This window comes from Pongo pygmaeus, chromosome 12, assembly GCF_028885625.2.
Source record: "Pongo pygmaeus isolate AG05252 chromosome 12, NHGRI_mPonPyg2-v2.0_pri, whole genome shotgun sequence".
NCBI lineage: Eukaryota > Metazoa > Chordata > Mammalia > Primates > Hominidae > Pongo > Pongo pygmaeus.
Genome location: NC_072385.2, coordinates 113,757,296 through 113,776,950, shown reverse-complemented (window position 1 = coordinate 113,776,950; position 19,655 = coordinate 113,757,296). Strand labels below are relative to the sequence as shown.

Here is a 19,655-nt window from a genome sequence, read left to right as displayed (position 1 = left end):
ACAGCACTGCCCTCTAGGCCTCCACTCCCCACAGAGAGAAGGGCTCCCACACTGGTCCCTCTGATGCCTGCAGAGCCACTTTTGATGGGGCCACTTCGCCTCATGGCCATCCCGCCCTTGGTCCAGGGCATTGGCGACTCGGCGAGATGCACTGAGTTTGACTTTCAACACACATTTATTGGACACCTAACTCCCCATAGGCTGTGTGTTAAGTTCTGGGGCTTCAAAATCTGCCAAATACAGCCCCTTCCCTGGAGGAGTGCCTGGGCTGTGAGGGAGCGAGAGCAGTAAATAGTCAGGGTGATTGCGCGAGGATAACAGAATGCACAGAGCGAGGCTGCGGTCTGAAGAGAGGCCAGGCTGCAGGGCCTGCTGGGATCACTGCTATCCCAGCCCAGCCTCGGCCCACTGCTCCCAGTTCCTCCTCACGCTCCCCACCTCTTCCTGGGACGCCTGTCATGACCAATAGCCAACAGGAAAAAGAACACCTCCCTATCTGGTCTTCCCCCACAGGGACTGGTTCTGGTCCGGGGACACACGCCCTCTCCAGGAAACCTGTGGACCCACTGGGCTGGGGCAAATAACCCTCTTCTCTAGAAAGCTCCTAGCAACTTAGACGGCTAAGCAGAAGTCCCATCATGTCCCAGTTACCCCATCACCCGGTCAATTTGCAGGTCCTATACATTCAGTGTTGCCGAGTACTTGGCACGTGAAAGGTATTATATCAAGTGATGCTTACAACTTCCCTTGAGGGTAGGCAGGGTGCCCAGGTATTATCTAACACTGCGTAACAAACCACCCCGACACTTACAGGTTTAAAACAAAAACAGCAGTATTTATTTTGCTCATGAATATGCAAAGTGGGCAGGGCTGGGCGGGCAGTTGTTTCTGCTCCACTTGGCTTCAGCTGGGGCAGCTTGGAGGCTGGAGGCTATTATCATCCGACGCTGCTCATTCACTCACATGCCTGCGCCTGAGGTGGGAAGACCCGATGGCAGGTGGCAGGCACAGCTGGGGTCCCTCTCACACCTCTGTCTATCTCCTTGCAGCCACGCCTCCCTCCAGCATGGTGGTGTCAGGGTAGCTGGACCTCTTATGTGGGCTCAGGGCTCATGGGGTGTGCGTCCTGAGCAAGAGCAAGCCAGACCGAAGCCGCATTCCCTTTTCTAACCTAGACCCTGGAGTCACGCAGCACCATTTCCACCTCTATTGATTAGAAGTGTCTCATCAAACTTGGCCCATACTGAAGGAAGGACAATTGGATTCCATCTTTTCATGGGAAGAGTGTCAAAGGATATGTGAACACGATTGTGAGCCTGTTTTTAAATCACCACTTAAGACAAGGTTGTTGCCTTATTTTAGAGAGCAGAAAATAAAGTGACTTGTCCAGTTCATGCAGCAATTTAGAACTGATGAGAATTCTAAGCCACATCTCCCAGCTCCAAGGCCAAGGCCTCCTTCTAGTCACCATTTAGTGCAATGATAAAGGGATCAGAGTCCCTCAGAGCATCTGATGAAATCCATAGACAATTTTCCTGGAAAAAAAAATGCACATGCATTAAATCTTGGGTCTATATGTGTGTGGGGGAGCAGAACAGTATAACCAAAAATATAAGGCTGGGCTAACCAATTGTGAGCTCAGCCTGCCCCTGGCACAGCCACCGCACTTAGGGCAGCCAGTGCGTGGCACGACTCAGCCTCGGGTTTGGAGAAGGCCTTGCTGTGGGCAGTGCCCTGGGGACTTGCTGTGGAAGTCCCATGCTGTCTGTGTCAGCCAGCACCTCCTCCCCATACACAACATGTGCAGGAAAACAAGTGTTTCCTTCCTGCTTCTGACATGGGCGGACTCCAGGGTTCTGGACGGAGAGACCCAGAATCCAGACTTCCCCACAGCAGCCCCCAGCCTTCTCACAGCCCCAGGGGCAGCTGGACAGGTACCCAGGGCAGCCACACAACAGAACAAGAGGCCTTGTGGGGCCTGTTAGTCTCTGCATTTGACACAGCGAGGGGTGGCATGGTGGTCCCCACCCTGTTTTCCTTCTGCTCACACCTGAAGGAGGAACAGGTGCATCAGAACCGTAGGAGGAAGAGAGTTTGGAAAAGTCCCTGGAGTGACTGTCATAGATAATTCCCACCTTATCCTTGCCCTAGAGAACCACACATATAGTAGATGACGTAGAGGCGTTTAACAATTTCATATAATGTAATTGTTTTATTAAACAATTGTGTTTATCAATTGGCTCAGAAAATCCCTTGAAAATAGGACAAGTTGTTCTCATGAGTGTGTACAAGCTGTCTCTAGCACACCGCTGATTCAAACCCAGGACCTCTGACACCAAATGTAAACCCCACTCAACACAGCCAAAGGTACTGGAGCTCCACAGGCAGTAAGTAGTGGGGCTGAGATTTAAAGCTAGTCTGACCCCAAAGCCAAGTGTTAACCATTATCATTTGCATAATGATCTCCTTTGGAGGGCCTGACGGGAGAAGAGGAGAAGTAAGGATGCTGACCCAGAATGCCTGTGGGCTTTACTTCCCTGATCACAGGCCACTGGGGCAGGTTGAGGTGGGATGGTGGGGGTGTGTCATTAAACCTCAGGCATAGTCAAGCATTGCTCCCTCACTGCAGAGGGGCAGACCTGCCCAGGGTCACATACAAAGCATGGGGCTATGCTCAGACTAGAGCCTGGGTCTCCTCAGTCACCCTCAGGCCAAGGCATACCCTCAGTCCTGGTGACCTGTGCCCAGTGGGGACCAACCAACAAAAACCACTACTGCAGACAGGTGTGAGCTGTGAGGAAGTTCTGCAAGACAGAAAGGCTGATGCCTGCTGTAGCCCAGCCTGGGCCAGACCCTCTTGGGGGTGCTGCAGTTTTAGAGAGGAGGGCACCAATGAATCAAACAAGAGCCCTGCTCACAAGCCGCACTGTCTAACACAGTTGCTACTAGCCGCATTTGATGATTTATATTTAAATTCATTAAAATTAAGTACAATGTAAAATTCAGTTCCTTAGTCACAATAGCCACATTTCAAGCACCCAATAGCCACCTTTGGTTAAAGGCTATTGTGTCAGATAGTGCAGATAAAGAACATTTTCATCAATGCAGAAAAATCTGCCGGACAGCACTGGCCCTAGAGGAAAGTCAGATAAAATGAAAAACAACAATTTCGCCCGCCAGAATGGAGCCAGCTGCCGAGGAATGGTTCTTGGAGGAGGAAGGTCTTGAGGTTCCAACTCACAGGAGCCCTGCCCACCCCCAGGTCTGGGCCCTCCCTCTTCTCCCCTCCAACCCCAGCCCCAGGCCTGAGCACACTCTGGTTTCTTTCCGGCTGCTTATGTGTGGCTGTCCTCCACCACCCGGGGTGGAGAATGGGGCCTGTGGGGACCTGCAGAGAGTTGCCCAGGAGCCAGCAGACGTGGGAGCAGCTGAACCTTCTCAGGCAGCCAGGGCCGCGGCCCACTTACCCACATCCCTAAGGCTCGGAAAAGGAGGGCTCTGGGGAGCTGCTGGGGGTTGGAAAGTCACAGTGATGATGTAGGCAGGGGCGGGCGCTGTGTGTTTTTCTCGGCATCTTTGATGCGCCTCGGAGTCTTTCATGTCGGAGGCTGTCCTCCGCCAAGGGCCCCATGTGCTATTTGCTCTTTTCCTTTTATTCCTTTTTTTATTCATTTCATTAAATTGGTTCTGTACAGGGCAAAGGAAGAGCCCAGCAGACAAGAAATGATCTCAGGTTATAGGAGAAGAGAAGTGGGGGTGAGAGCTCACTTCTGGTTGGGCTGGTGCAACTGAAAGCAAAGCACTGGCTCATCCACCCACACTTCAAGGCTTCAGCTGCTCACACACTAAGACCTCTTAGAATCTTTATAGAACCCATGCCTACTTCTTGTGGATGAACATAAAATCCTTATGCAATCTTAATGGAATCCATGTAGAAGCTTCATAGAATCCTCTTAGATGCCACATAAAAATCCTCATAGAATTCACCAGATTGCTCATAGAAGCCTAAATCCCCACTGCCATACACACAACACACACGCATAACATACACTGCACTCCAGTGGAAATAGCAAATTGTCTTGAAACCCATCTCCTTTCCTCAGAGAACGGCCACTTGACAGATCTATTCTGTAGATGGAGGGACTGGGAACATTGCCCAGGGTGAGGTTGCAATGCAACCTTTTGTGGCCTGACCTGGGCAGGCCTCTGTGAAGGCCCCTTACTCTGCAAACCAGGTCCCTTGGGAAGAGGTGAATAATTTGCAAAAGGATCCCAGGGCTTCTGGGAAGAGAGGAGAAGCCAACTCCTGTCTGAAAATTCATCATGGTTGCCCTGGGTGCTCTATCTGCTGGGACAGAAGCCCCGTGATGCAGCAGGAATTGTTGTTGGTGTTAATGTGTCCCAGTACCTACTCCTGTGCCCGGCACACATGGTAGATCCTCAATAAGTAAATGAATGAAGGTGTGCTAGCAGGAAAGGATCCCCAGGGCCCTAATGAGCACCCACCATAGGACAGGGCAAGCAGCAGGCCACCATGAGGCTGTACCAGGTACTGGGCATTGTTATGGGCTGGGTGGGGACCCAGACAAACGAGACCTCTCTGCTGAGTGGATGGATGGCGGCCTGGCTAATGTGGGGAGAAAAGGGGTTCTGACAGCAGGAGGGTGAGGTCTGTCTGGCAGGCATCCTGGTGGTTGATGACCAGGAACTGCACAGCCAGTTGACCCCGGGCATGCAGGCTGAGACAGCTCCAAGGATGATATCCTTGCAGGGCCTGGAAAAGTTTTCTAGTTATTTGTTAGCTTCATGTCAAGCAGAATGGCTTTCTTTCATTCTTCAGCTGTACTTAGCCAGAAGTCCCCAAATTCAACCTTCAGGAGCTTTGCAGAGACTTAGAGACGGGAGTCACCCAGCAAACCTGACTGTGGAGCTCCGACTGTAAAGAGGAAAGAAATTCTGCCTCTTCCAGGCACAGAAGGCAGTTGATCCTTAGCGGGAGCCCTGGGCTCCGAGAAGCCCCTGGGGAAGCAGTGGAGCTGACACTCATCTAACAGGCCGAGCTCTGTGTGTCTGTCGTCTGTCTGTGCGGGGATGATGGCACCCACACTCCCAGCAGTTCTCTCTGCACACCGTGGTGGAGCCCCAGCTCTGTGCCCTGCCCTGGGCATGGCTGAGAATGGACAGGTGCCCTCTGCATTTGGGAATTAGTAGTTTTAGTCTCTCAAGACCAAAGTACACCCTGGATACATGTTTTAAAAAAGAAAGGTAAGAAGGAAGTGACCCCTTTCCCCCACAAAAAAGAATCAGGCCAGGTTGAGCCACTTCTAGCCCGGAACTTTTTCACGGCAAACCCTAATATCCTATTTCTGCCAACATTCAAATTCAGGTACCTTAGAGGACAGCTAAAATCCAAATGAACAAAAAAATCACATCCAGGTTGCCCACCAGTACCTCCAGCATGCACAGGGCCATGCCTCATGCAGCAACATCTCTGAGCATCAGGGAGTGGTGGCAGTCACGAGATTCCTTGGGTGACGCAGTCACCAGCTGGAACCACATCAGCAGCAGGAGGATATCGGAGGAGAAGGCAGGAGCAAGTGGGGGGCACACCACAGAGGGCCTTGAGACTTGGGCTGAGTTGAGACTTTGTATTTAGGTGCTGGGAGCCTTTAGAGGCTTTGAGCAGGCGAATGACTTTTCAGACACATGCGTTAGAAAGGGTTATATTTAGGGAAAACACATATTCCATATGCCTGGCTCAGTGCTGGTTTGCCTGGACAGTTACAACTTATGCCTGCTTTTCCTAGTAAATTGATTGCCCATTACACTCTCAAGAGTATCCTGGTTTTACCTACTGGATATTTTATGATATTAAAGAATTATTTTTAATTTTTAAAGTATAATAATATTATAGTTACATTTAAAAAAAAAAAAGAATTCTGGGCCAGGTGCGATGGCTTATGCCTGTAATCCCAGCACTTTGGGAGGCCAAGGCGGGTGGATCACATGAGGCCAGGAGTTCAAGACCAGCCTGGCCAACATGGCAAAACCCTGTCTCTACTAAAAAATACAAAAATTAGACAGGCAAGGTGGCACATGCCTGTAATCCCAGCTACTCGGGAGGCTGAGGCACAAGAATTGCTTGAATCCAGGAGGCAGAGGTTGCAGTGAGCCTAAATCATGCTACTGCACTCCAGCCTGGGGGACAGAACGAGACTGTCTCAAAAAACAAACAAAAAAAAAGAGTTCTGCCGGGCATGATAGTGCATGCCTGTATTCGCAGCTACTCTGGAGGCTGAGGCAGAAGGATCACTTGACCCCAGGAATTCTGGGCTGTAGTGCGTTATGCCAACTGGGTGTACACACTAAGTTTAGCATCAATATGGTGACCTCTTGGGAGCAGGGGACAACCAGTTTGCCTAAAGAGGGGGAACCAGCCCAGGTTGGAAATGGAGCCGGTCAGAACTCTTGTGCTGATCAGTAGTGGGATTGCGCCTGCTCTGGGTACGTTGCCCAGGCTGGATCCCACTACTCTTACTGTGTTGCCCAGGCTGGAGTGCAATGGAATTCAGGCTTCACTCCTTTCAGGAGAGCCACTGCACTCCAGCCTGGGCAACATAGTGAGACCTCATCTAAAAAAAAAACAAAAAGAGTTCTTATCTTTTAAAGATAGATAGATATATTAATAGATAGATAGATCAGTCCATCTAGTGCTCACTCTGGCAGCACATATACTAAAATTGGAATGATACAGAGATTAGCATGGCCCCTGCACAAAGGATCACATGCAAATTTGTGAAGCATTCCATATTTTATGATAAGTGTTTGAGAGATGAATATGTCAATTACCCTGATTTGATCAGTACACATTATATGCCTCTCAACATCACTATGTACCCCATAAATATGTACAATTATTATGTGCCAACTAAAAAATCTAAAAAATAAAGACATACACTTAGATATTTATAGATGAATATTGTCTAGAATTTGCTTCAAACCAATCTAGCAAGGCGAAGTGGTGGCAGAATGTGAGTGGAAGTAGAGACGAAATAAAATTGGTTGAGTTGACAATTATGGAGTTTTAGTGGTGGATACATGGGGTGGTGGTATGTTGATGATACTAGTCTCTCTATTTTTGTATTTAGTTAACATTTTCTGATATGTAAGTTTAAGAAGAAAGTGTCCCAGAGTGGACAATAAATATGGTCACTCTAGTTCAATGGTTCTCAACCTGGAGAGATTTTGTCCCCAGGGGACAGTTGGCAAGGTATGGTGGCCTTTTGGTCATCACAACTTGGTAGCGGAGGGGGTATGCTACTATCATCTATTGGATAAATGCCAAGTATTGGTTTTTATTGCTAAAGGCTGCAATGCTCAGATTGCCCCCCACCCCAACAAAGAATTCTCTGGCTCAAAATGTCAATAGCGCCAAGGGTTACACCCTGGGTTAGTGTAATGTCTGTGACTTACTTGAAAGCTCCATTGTATGAATACAAGAGATAGTGTCTCTGTGTGTGAGCTAATTGTAATGTATGCTCTAGGGGCGATGAGTTAACACTTAAAGTAACTCACACCCTAGAAGTGGCTAGCAAGGGCTTCAAATATAGTTATTTAAATCTGCTCCCCAAAATTCATTAACTAGCATAAACAATATCCAGGCAATTTATTGTTGGTGAGGTGAGTGATGTTCAAGAACTATATTCAGCTGGAAAGATGGTTTAGGCACCTATGTCTTTGCTTGAACAAGACAGAAGAATCCAGCAAACGTGGGTGAAACGTGCCTGACAAGCAGGGACTTGTGCTCTGGGCCTATTTCCATTTGATTCTGAGTCTCCTCTTGGCCTTGACAACTCTGTCTTCTGGCCCAACCAGAAGCTCGGCTGGTCCCGCTGACAGAACATTGCCATATATTTGAGCTACTGGACTTCCCATGTGAGTGCTTATCAGCATGCCTAGCGGTAGAGAAAGGGGATGCCCCAAGTTTAGTGGAGGGGCCAAATGACTATTTTTGTGACTATTTGCTGATAAAAGTATGTCATTGTGGCGGAATATGGTCTGAAATTTACTTTCATTGTAACATATCTCCTTGTGGCAAGGGTGTGGGCCTGAAGACCCTTTCCCATCTTATCTTTGGGGATTAGGAGACACTAATGTTCACCCTAAGAACTTGATCATCATTGAACGGCCAAGTTGGCTGAGATCAGGAAGATGATAATGGTAGTGTGTGTGTAGAGAACAAACTGAAGATGAGATTAGAACCTTCGCCTCCTCCATGATCTGTGTATCTTTCTCATGTCTTCCAGGAACACCACATACCTCCCTAACACCACCACCATTTGTCAAACAGCTAGACTGGCTGAGATAGAAAAGATAACACTGGAGGTGTGTGTAGAGGATAGATGGGAGAGGAGATTACAACTTTTTCACCCCCTTTAGGATCTTTCTAATATCTTCCGTACACCTGTCTGGCACCAACACCATGTATCACACGCACTATTCCTGCCCCACCAGCGTCTCACCTATATCCCCCGACACCTATATCTGTGGCTTCAACCATGGCCACGATGTGTCTCCTTGTGCCCGAGGCCTCTCAGGGGTGTCAGCAAGTAGGCAGGAGAGTCTCATGGCTCAGTCTGGCCTCAGAGGCTGGAATGTGTCATGGTGGCCATGATTGGTTTCAGCTGCCTTTAGTCCACAGCCGGGCATGTCTTCCATCTCCAGCAGGAGCCAGGCAACAGCAGGCTGCCTCTGTGTCCTAGAAAGCCAAGGTCCTCCCTGGTCATAGCTGAGGCCGTGCATGTAGGGACAGGAGGACTGTCCCTGGAAGGTGAGAGTGGCTGGGAGGGCCACACGGGAGGCCTCATTTTCAGCCACCAACAACTCAGGAGAAATGAGTTTCTCAGAGGATATTCTGAGAGCCTGTTTGGATGAGGAGAGGCTGAGAAGGCAGGGGCCACTGGGCATTACAGTGAGGGCAGGTGTGAGTGGGTGTCCCCTAGGAAGGGGAAGGAAGGGTGGCATGCCAGCGAGGCAGGGAGAGGTTCCCGGGGCTGTCATGAGATGACCATTACCAATTTCACTGTTCTGAGGAGGAATATTGCTGCCCTAGCCAGCTCTCATTGCACATTCATGCACACGCAGATACAGAGAGACACACACATGCGTGCACACGCACACACACATACACACACGTACACATACACAGGTCCCTGAGCCGCATTCCTTGGCCACAAGGTCCTTTCTTTCCCAAGGTCTCAGATTGCGTGTCGGACATGGATTTTTCCTAGCTGCCTATCCCATGGTGCGCAGGCTCCCATGGGGCCCCACAGATGCCCCACAGGCCCCAGGGCAAGCTGCCTGATGCCCGGAACTCTCCCTCAAGGTGCGGCTCTGAAGTAGACCAAAGAGCCCTCGCCGAGGGCTGGGACTCTTCCCAGGAGATGAGTGCTCCTCCGACAGGGCCCTTAACAGGAGTCTGGAACCTGTCTCTATGACCGTCTCTACTCAGTCCCAGCTAGTAGCAGCACCGTGGGGAGGCCTGGTGTAGGAGGGAGAAGGGGATTCTAGGCCTCTGATCTCTGCAACTCGCCCCCACCTAAACCATGCCAAATATACACACGCTGAAAAAAATCACACAAATGAAACACAGTGTGCCGCTTCAAGTCCCTTTTCCCACCAGCTGCCTCCTTGACCCTGCCTGTCTGGGGGTCCTGGAGCCACCTGGGTCTCAGCCATGGTGGTGCTGGGCTTCTGCCGGGCAGTGCACAGCTCATGCTCTCTCCTCATCCATCGAGGGCTCTCTGGGCCCAGGGACTGGGCTGGGCATTGTTGATCTCTGTCTTTCTCATAGCAAACTCAGCCCAGAGCCTCCTCACCACCCGTCTACCCGCAGCGCTCAGAGAATATCAGTGAGCATGGGCAGGATTTAATTGCCTGGCAAGTTCAGATTTGCACCTTTGATCTGCAAACCTGGCAGGGCTGGGTGATGGGGAGAACATGGCATTTGGGTGCAGATGAACCTGGGCTTGAAACCCGGCTTTGTCATTTCTATCTTTTGACCTTCAGCAGCTGCTTCACACGTAACATCCCTCCCCATCCCTCTCCTGAGCCCAAGTGTTCTCATCCGGGAAGTAGGGAAAGTCGTACCTAATTCACAGGAGAACATGTGAGTGTACAACCAGCCCAGCCCATCATCTGGTGGCCACTCATCTTCCTTTTGGGGATGAGCTGGGAGCCGTGATTAGTGTTTCAGTCTTGGTTCGGGGCAATGGGCCTAGTAAGCACTTTATATATATCCTAATCCTCCCAACAGTCCTATGAGGAGGGCACTATTATCATCATCAACTCCTTTGTACAGCCCAGGAAACTGAGGCACAGAGAGATTATGAAATTTGGCCAAGTTCACACAGCCCGTAAGTGACAGGGCTATGGTTTGACCCAAAGCTTTTGGACTCTGGGGCCCACCCTCATAGCTATGTTACTAAACTGCTGGTTTTTAACCCCAAGACAGGAAACCTACAAAGGGGTGTTCCTTGAGTCTATCAAAAATATTTACTGAGTTCCTCCTAAAGAATTAGGAGAGGTGGTCTCAGCCCCGCTGCAGGCTGCTCTCTGTGGGGTCCTGGGGAGCGGGTCCGGCCCTGGGCCTGCTGGCAGAGCTTTGCTGAGACCTGGCAGAGGCGGCCCTGCCCTGTCACGTCTCCCTCCACAGCCCACTTGCCTGCCAGGGTGTTTGAACAATGATTAACCAGCAGCGGGCAGGCCAGTGCAGGCCAGGCTGGGCACGGCAGGTGAGCTCACCCCTTGCACAATGGTAGCCGCACCCACCGCCCGCACCCACCACCCGACTGAGGGGCCGGCCCAGTGGGGCAGGGCCAGGCGGGCTCCCAGAAGCAAGGGACATGAAGCTGGAGGGAAGGGACAGCCTAGCCAGATGTGCAGATGTGACTACAATCACATTTGATGCCATCCTCCCACTCCAGCCCATGCAGACTCCAGCCCCTCTTGCCAGCCATCCACTGCTGGGATGAGACCAGCCTCGAGGGAGATGTTCCTCAAACAGTGTCACCTAAGCCTGTCCCAAGCTGCTCCAGCCACAGAGCATCAGACTCCAGACCGGACTGGAGGACGCAGGAGGACCTGCCCATCCAGGCCCATGGCAGACAGGGAGCCACGCCTCAGGCCCCTCCTCCCCTTTCTCCATGAACCCTCTGAGCCTTGTGGAGCCCGGTCTCTGGCCCTGGCTGCTCGGGGAAGCACAGGCATGTGCCCACACCCACACCAGCCCCCGGGCCCCTCCCTGGGAGCTTCCGGGGTCTCAAGCGCCAGAGCCGGCTTGGTGGTGGTGGTGGAGAACTCACAGTTCATTCGGAGCCAAATCTGTCTCCAGATTCGCCGACGTTGCCACACCTGTCCACCCCAGCCTCGCCCGAGGCTTCAGCCTTTTATTTGCTTGTTGAGTGGAGCACTGAAGTCCTTTATCCTAAGTAAACCGTGTGTCCACTTCAGGTCTGGCTTCACTGCCTCAGAAGCTAGGAGGACTGAAGAAGGTTGGGATGTGCATCTGGGGTTCGGGGGACAGCACTATGTGTGGGGGTGGGGAGGGGGAAAGATAATTTTCTGTGAAGGTGGGAGGGGTGGAGGTGCCTTTACCCCACCCCCACTCCCCCTCCTCAGTGTTCCGAAAAGTCTGAACCCTGCTGGTCTGATGAGGGCTCCCAGCTGATCTGAGGGCTCAGTCTGCCTTGCCAGGTGCCCCTCCAAAAGAACCCAGGAGTCTGGGTTTCCAGGTCTGGGCCTGCTGGAGCTCCCTGGCCCCTCCTCACAGCCAAGAGACACTGTGATCCTCAGACTCTCTGAAGGCCCCTCAACAATCAAAAAAGGATGGGCTCCCGCTTATTGAGAAGTTGTGCCTTTTTTTGTCCTAGATTCACCTGCCCAGCCTCAGGGACCCCAAGTTCTGGGTCATGTGCTTGGGACATCCTCACAGCCCGGCCCGAGAAGAGCTGGGTGTTCTGGCTCCCATGGTGCCCTCGTTCTCTCAGGACACCTGAGGCCCTGGCCCTGAGGCCTGTCACGCGGCCTTCTTGCAGCATCGCTGTTTGTTTCCTGAGCGCCTCTCTGGGCTAAGCCCTGAGGATGAAGAGAGTAGAGAGGACGCGCTCGCTGCCTCAGGGGCCTGCACCGTGGTGGGGGAGCCAGGCATGGATGCGGGCTGCATGTGCGCCAGCTACCATGATGGTTCCCTAGCAGCACCGTCTGTATACCACACTTTGTTCTGAGTAGGTAACATGTGTTTGTTTGTTTATTTATTTATTTATTTTGAGATAGAGTCTTGCTCTGTTGCCCAGGCTGGAGTGCAATGGCGCAATCTCAGCTCACTGCAACCTCCACCTCCCAGGTTCAAGTGATTCTCATGCATCAGCCTCCTGAGTAGCTGGGATTACAGGCGCACGCCACCATGCCAGACTAATTTTTTTGTATTTTTGTATTGATGGGGTTTTGCCATGTTGGCCAGGCTAGTCTCAAACTCCTGACCCCAGGTGATCTGCCTGCCTCTGCCTCCTGGATTACAGGCATGAGCCAATGTGCCCGGCCAATATGTGTTTAATTATTTATTACATGGGCTTCACAAGCCTGTGAAGCACGTAGATCATTCCATGACCACCATTTTAAGGATGAGGGAAAGGCTAAGGCATAGCGACAGTAAGCAACTGCCCAGGGATGTACAGCTAGTAGGTGGCAGAGCCCGGCTAAGACCCAGGCAGCGGGTCCAGCACCCGTGCTCTCAGTCTCTACGAGATGCTACCTTTGGAGCAACATGCTCCAGGAAGACAGGGCCAGGGGCAGCTTTCAGAGGGTGTAGACCAGATGGCGGCAGCGCTTGGCCCTGAGGTATGATGGGATTTTGTGAAACAGAAGTGGCACAGGGCAGCGCAGACAGAGGAAGCAAAAGCAGTATCTGCAAGCCTCGGAGGTGTTAATGGCAATCACCCGAGGAAGGAGGTGGGGATAGGGGACTCCTGTACTTTCCCCCATACCCTTGCCTTGTTTAAATCTTCCATAATGTGCATATATTCATTAATTACAGGTGAAATTTAAACACACACAAAAATACAGTGAAGACTGAGTTGTGTGTCATAAAGCCATACAACTCAGCAGGAGTTGGCAAACCTTTCCTGTAAAGGGTCAGATAGTAAAGTATTTGAAAATATTTTCAGCTACTCAACTCTGCCACGGCAGCACAAAAGTGGCCATAGACAAGAGGCACACAAACGGGCGGGGCTGTGTTCTAATAAAACTTTATTTATGGACATTAAAATGCCACATTTTCGCATGTCACAAAATATTCTTCTTTTGAAGTTTTCAATCATTGAAAATGTAAAAAGCATTTTTCCCTCGCAGGCCGTACAAAAGCAGGCATGGAGGCAATACTGTGGCCTCTGGCCATTGTTCGTACACCCCTGCCCCAAAAGGCTCAGATAGGCGAGAGAGCAGGGAGGCTCCAGAGAACCAGTCACTCAGGTTGGCTGCAGCCCAGGAGTCCCAGGAGCGAGGAGCAGCAGGGCTGGGCCAAGAGTGGAGATGGCTGAGGACAAACCCATAGGGCCTCGAAGGCCCCAGGAAGAGATGTTGTCACAGCTGACTCAGCCCCATGCTCAGACTCCAGTGTTACCAGGTCCTGAATGTGAGAGGCAGGCGTCTGCTTCTCCGAGCTTCAGTTACTTCAGCTGTAAAATGGGACAGTGGCATTGACCTTGACGGTCATGATGCACACGGAAAGAGAGGGTTAGATCTTGTGAAAGGGGCCGAGGCTGGTGCCTGTCCCGCACCAGAGACCCACGGGGGTGACGATGGTGTTTGCTGTTCATTCACACAATTGTTTTGGTTATTCTCAGGATGTTAAGCAGGCTCACATCCAGGTATGTGTTTTAGAAACGTCTCCCTGGTGCTATGTGACGAATAGGTCTGCATCTCTGTATGAACATCCTTCCTTCACCTTCCGGAACCTTCTCTCGGCTGCCCTGAACTAGGAAGACCAACCTGAGCAGACAGCATCCTCAGGCTCCCTCACCCTCCTGTGGACAGACAACTCAGCTACTGGGGACCCCCAGCAGGAGATGAGGGGCGGGAGGAGAGCAGGGTTCTCCCTGACTCCCTCCTGTAGGCTGTGTGCAAGCTGGCTGCATCTTTTCGGAAAAGTCAACAGTACTCTCCCAGCTCACCTCAGAGATTCAAGGGGTCTTCCTGCCCCTTGCCGTACATCTTTGTACACTCTTCTCAAATTATCCAAATTTGAATTCGACCTGCCTGATTGATAGAGGGCATAAGACTGGGGAAAGATACCAGCTAGGAGACTATTGCTATCATCTTGATGAAGGAAAATGAAGCAGTAAACCAGGACAGTGGTGATGAGGGTGAAGGAAGAGCTGGTGCCAAGACATATGTAGACATTCAACAGGTGGAACCAGGAGCATTCCAGAGAGGGAGGAATCTCCAGGAGCCATTGCATCTCTGGCTCAGGCAACGGAGGGGATGGAGATGCTGAGAGAGGATACCCAGGGGGAGAGGCTGGTGTTTGGGATGGAAATGATAACTTTGAGACAGTGCCTGCAAACATCCAGGTGGATAAATGCACATGTATATCCAGCCTTCCTGAAGCCCTGATTTTCCACCATGTTTAGCCAGGATCCATCCAGTTCTCCCAGACAAGCCATGTCAGGAATGGCCTGGGAGCCATGGAGAGGGGTCAGTGAATAGATGGCTGCTGGCCTCGTCCTTCCCCTTCGGATGCAAGAACAAGGCTCTCAGACACATGAACTCAGCCTAGAGTTCCTGGGTTTCCTGCTGCGCCCACAGGAGAGGTCTGGGAGGACTCCATCCCCGGAGGTGCCAGCAGTTAAACAAAGCCAGAGCTGCCAGCCAAAAAACACCTTTGCCCATCAGCCAGAAAAGCTGAACAGGCCAAAGTGCTTCCATATGGGAGGCACTGGGCTTAGATCTTCCTTTAGCCATCCATTCCGTGGGGTTTTCGGGGGGCAGGAGGTCAGATCTATGTTTTCCTGGTGCTGGGGCGGGACCACAGGTGACAGAGGGTGGGGGCTTAACTCCTCAGGCCTCACTGCTCATTCCTAGTTGGACTGACTTCTGATTACATTGTTCTTTCAGAAACAAGCACTCGATGGCATATTTCTCAATTGAGTCACTGCTCAGTTTGCCTTCTCAGGAAAGCAAACACTCTCCGGCTTCACCTCGGGCCATGGCTGTCATTGACCTTACTTACCTTGAAGGGCTCAGCACTGGGTTCCCGAACCCCTTTTTAAGATCCAATTTCCCTAGTGCTTTGAGGAGGGTGGGGGACATCAGAAGGCCCTCTTGCTGGGAACATCCACTTCCTGATGGCTCCTCCTTTGACATCGTGAGCCACAGGCCACCAAGCAGGTTCTGCGGCAGCAACTCAGAAGAGCCCTCTGGAGTAGGAGAGCCTGGATCCCGGTGCCCAAGGTGGGCACAGCCTGCAAGCAGCTCTGCTCGGAGAAGTCCCGCTTCCTAGGACTCATTCCGACTGTGCACATGACACTTTCAGGAGCAGGTCAAGAGCCCCAGGGGTCATTTGAACAGGAAGTTCTCAGGTCACATCAAATGTTCCATGTTGCAAACCCTCCATGTAACCCCTTTTCAGGAAGTCATCGGTCTCACTGGCAGGGCGGGGGAGGGCCTGGCAGTGTAACTGTCATGAGTCCCGTCTCCAGTGTCCCTCTGTTCAGTGCATTTGGCTTAACCCCCAGCTGTATGCACTGGGGCCCCAGGGCTGCCTCCCCCTACATCCCCCACAGCAGCCCAGCATGGGGAGAAAACATCCTAAAATCACCAGGGGCTCCAGGGAAAAGCCGAGAGGGGGCACCTGGCTGGTATGAGAGCCAGAAATGCCCGTGTGTTCAGGATGGTGGAGGCAATGAGGAAAGAGTGGCCCGATCTTCTCTCTGTCCCCTGCCTGTCCGTGTCATCCCCACTGCCTTCTAAATCCCCCTAGCACGTTCACGGGTAGCTCGCTGCACCCGGAGACCCCACCAGGCAGATAAACTTCTTTGTCCCACAGACAGAATTCCTCAACCTAGTCCTGCCTTCTTCCCCCTGCTGTCACCCTCACCCCACTTCCAGCTGTGCCTGAAGAGAATCTGAGGGTCAGAATGGAGGGTGGGGAAGGAGAGGCCGAGCTGCCCCATTCACAGCCTTCAGGATTGTCTCTGCCCCAGGTTCCCTGACTCCTGGAAGCTTCTGGAGTCCTAGACAGGTCCTCTTGGCACTTTAGGAACCAACTCAGGGCCTGCCTCTTCCTGGAAGCCCTTCCTGTGAGTGCTGATGGTCTTAGAATCAAAGCGCAGTGGCTGAGGAAGTAACTGGGAAAAGCAAAGGCCAGATCTGCAGGGTTGAGGAGGAGGAGACAGTGAGGAGAAGCCCACAGTTCATCTCCGGGACTCCTTCAGGTGGCTGGCTGAGTGGCTGAGTGGCCCGAGGACTTCCTTTCCCAGGAGGCTGCGCCACAGACTTGGAGCTGTGGGGCGGGGTGGCAGGTGAGAGGGCAGGCTCTCTCCTGGGCAGCACAAAGGAAGCGTCCAGGGGGCCCAAGACAGCTGTCTCACTGTGCGGTCTGAGCACCCCCAGCCCGGGCATGTGAGCAGAGCTGACTAACTCTTGCAGGAAGTGGCCTCAAGCTGGGAGGGAATGGTGGGAAGGCCGCCTGGGAAGCGGGGCTCAGAGGGTACTCCCCGGCCTGGCCCCTGACTCATGAGAGCACACTGTCCCCTTTGAGGGTGGCCTGCTCTAGCCATCTCTGCAGGTGCTGCAGGGGAACAGGGAAACGGGGAACCAGCATCTGCCCACAGCCTCCCTTCTCCCCCAGAGGCAGGCTCCAGGCCTCAGCTCCCACCCTCCCACCAACTCACCTCCCCACCTGACCTGGTTTTCCTATTTTTTTTGTTCTCCAGACTTTTCCCATGGGAAAATCCCACCCACCATTCCAGGCCAGCCAGAAAGCCTCTCCCAGACACCTGACCAAGCGTTCCCTGCCGGCTTACAGGTAGCCAAGCCCCCGAGGTCTGATACGTGACTTCCTGGCAGGACGCTGGGATCTCCAAGGGCAAGGTCCCTGGAGGCAGCCGGGGCTGTACAATGTTGGCGCTCAGCGGGGTCTCCAGTCAGGACTGCTTCCTCAGGCCAGCCCATGGTTCCTCAACCCTGGCTCCCACTCCCCATCCCCCCTGGCCTCAGGGAGCTGACCAGGCCAGAGGCCCCTGAATTCCTGCCCGAGGGCTCACCCCTGCCCTCGGTTTCACAGACCACCTTTGTGTAGGTCACTGTTGCTGAGCTCTTTCTAGCCCAGCACAAACCTGGGGCCCGGTCTTAGTGACTGACCCACCGGAGAGCTCCCAGTAACTCCCAGTAACTTCTCTCTGCCAGTCATCGGCTGCTGCTTCTGTCCCTTTGAGGAACTAACGACTGTTCTGTGAGTCAATAACTAGGGGCAGAGGGAGGGGTGACAGACTCATCGCAGATATCAGGTGATCACTGCAGATATCATGTGATCGCTGCAGCCATGGAGCCAGAGGCGTCCCTGTTTCTGCTTCCCCAAGAGGACATTCTCCTCCCATGGAAGGCCCCCACTCACTATACATTTGTGGCATCTAACCTAGATGGGCTCGAGAAAGCCATTCCACACAGCAGAAAGAACACTAGCTGGGAGCAAGGGAGTCTGGGCTCCCCACGGCTGGCAAGTGACTCCCCATCTCTGAACCTCAGCTTCGAGGGGGTGGCCCTCAGAAACCCTAAGAATGCTCACAGCTTTGTGACCTCTTGGAGTCCATGTACATGAAGCAGCTGCGGGCTCAGCCACATCCTGAAGGATCCCATGAGGGATGAGTCCTCGTTAGCATCTGTCTGCCCTGGCTCCTAGAGGAACTTGTGATGCTGTGATGAAGCTTTGAAGTCAGGCAGTCCTGGGTTCAAGTACCAGCTCTGCCTCTTACCAGTACATTTTGCACCTTTCTGAACTTGATTTCCAGATGAGGAGATCTGGGGCCCCAGGAGGGAAGCAAAGCACCCAAGATACCAGGCAAGACCCTGGGCCTGCTGGCCTGCAGCTCTGCACTCCTTCTCCAGAGGGCTTGCCCTAGAAGGCCAATGATCAGAAGAGGGGCCAGGGTGCTGGGAAGGCTGTTCCACTTTCAAGGGCTGAAATGAAGGTGGTTGTGTACCACAGCCTGGCTGGCAAGTCTAGTTGTTCCACCCTGGAGCATCTGTAGATACACCACAGACACAGTGAGGGGAGCAGACAGGCTGGGACCACCTGGCCCTGGAGGGAAGCCCGGGGAAGGCTGGCTGGGCTGCCTCCTGGGCTGCCTCCTGGGGCTGCAGCGGGTCCTGGGCCTTTCATCTGCAGATACCCGGCCTCCCTCCCCACACGGTGCCCAGAAGGCCTGTGGGAGCTTCCCCTGCTGAAAGCTGCTGTCAGCAGGGGCCACACCTCCCGTAGCCCTTGAAGTGCGAACATTTCTGCTTTCATAGCACACTCACTCCAGGCCCCAGTCCCTCACATCCCTTTAAGAGATGTCCATTACCTGAAGGATGGGGAATGGAGTGGCACATGGGTGGAGGAAGGGCAGACAGGGTGTGGAAGCAATAGTTGTGTTTGTACAAATGGAGCCCTCCCTGCCAGCCACTAGAGGACGAGCTCCAGGGTACAGGTGTGTCTGTGCAGAGTGGTCACTGCACCTATGCGGTGTCTGCTTGAAGCAGTGTCCTCTTTTCTAATTTCAGTAAAAGCCGTGCCCACTTACCAAGCCAGGTGCCTGTCCAGAGGGGATCTTCCCCAAGGGAGCGCTGTTTCTAACACGCACAGAGGTGCTCCCTGTGCCCCTGCCTGCCCTTTGACTGTGCCTGGGGAGAATTTGGGTGGGGAGGAGGGCTCGGAAGGTGCACAAGAGGTGGGAACTGAGTTCACAAACAAGCTTCTCCCCAGAACAGAACATCCTTTTTCTAAATCCCAACCCAATTGTTTGGTGACCACTAGCACTTCCAGCCAGGAACCTGAGTCCGCTGCCAGCCAGCACAGTGCCCAGGAGCCCCATGACTGCCTCCAGGCCAGCCCTGAGCCATCTTGAGAAGCCAGAGAACAATGCTGCCTGGATGAGGCAGGTCCTGCCTCTTCAGTGCCTCCTTCCAGGGAAGGGTGGGGCAGAGGTCCTGGAGCCCAGCCCCCTCCCACAGCCACCCCAACTCTCCAGGCTTCAAAGGCCCACAGGTCATTTCTGGCCCGGAGGCCAGCCCGGACCAGGCCAAGCCCCAGTGGGCTGTGAATCTGCCAAGTCTCTTTTTTGGGATCTCACCTGCTCCATCTGCAATATGTCTTGGGCAGGAAGGATGGAGGCTGAGGTCCACCACTCCAGCGGGTGGACCTCAGCCTCCACCCTTCCTGTATTCTTATAATCAACACCCCCCTCACTACAATCCTGTATGTGTGTGTGTACTTGCACATGCACACACACACACACAATTCTGCGGGGAAGACATGGGAGACCGAGAACCTAGCCCAGTCGTGACTGTGATGCACTGTGACCTGGCCTGGAAGGTTCCATAGAGTAAGCATCAGTACA

At 52.8% G+C, this 19,655-nt stretch overlaps 1 non-coding gene across 1 annotated transcript; it reads left to right on the top strand.

Annotated features, from left to right (window-relative positions):
- The first annotated feature begins 6,710 nt into the window (after window positions 1-6,710).
- LOC129030910 (U6 spliceosomal RNA) lies at window positions 6,711-6,815 on the top strand. Its single transcript, XR_008500808.1, has one exon. It is a non-coding gene; the product is annotated as a U6 spliceosomal RNA (small nuclear RNA).
- The last annotated feature ends 12,840 nt before the right edge of the window (window positions 6,816-19,655 follow it).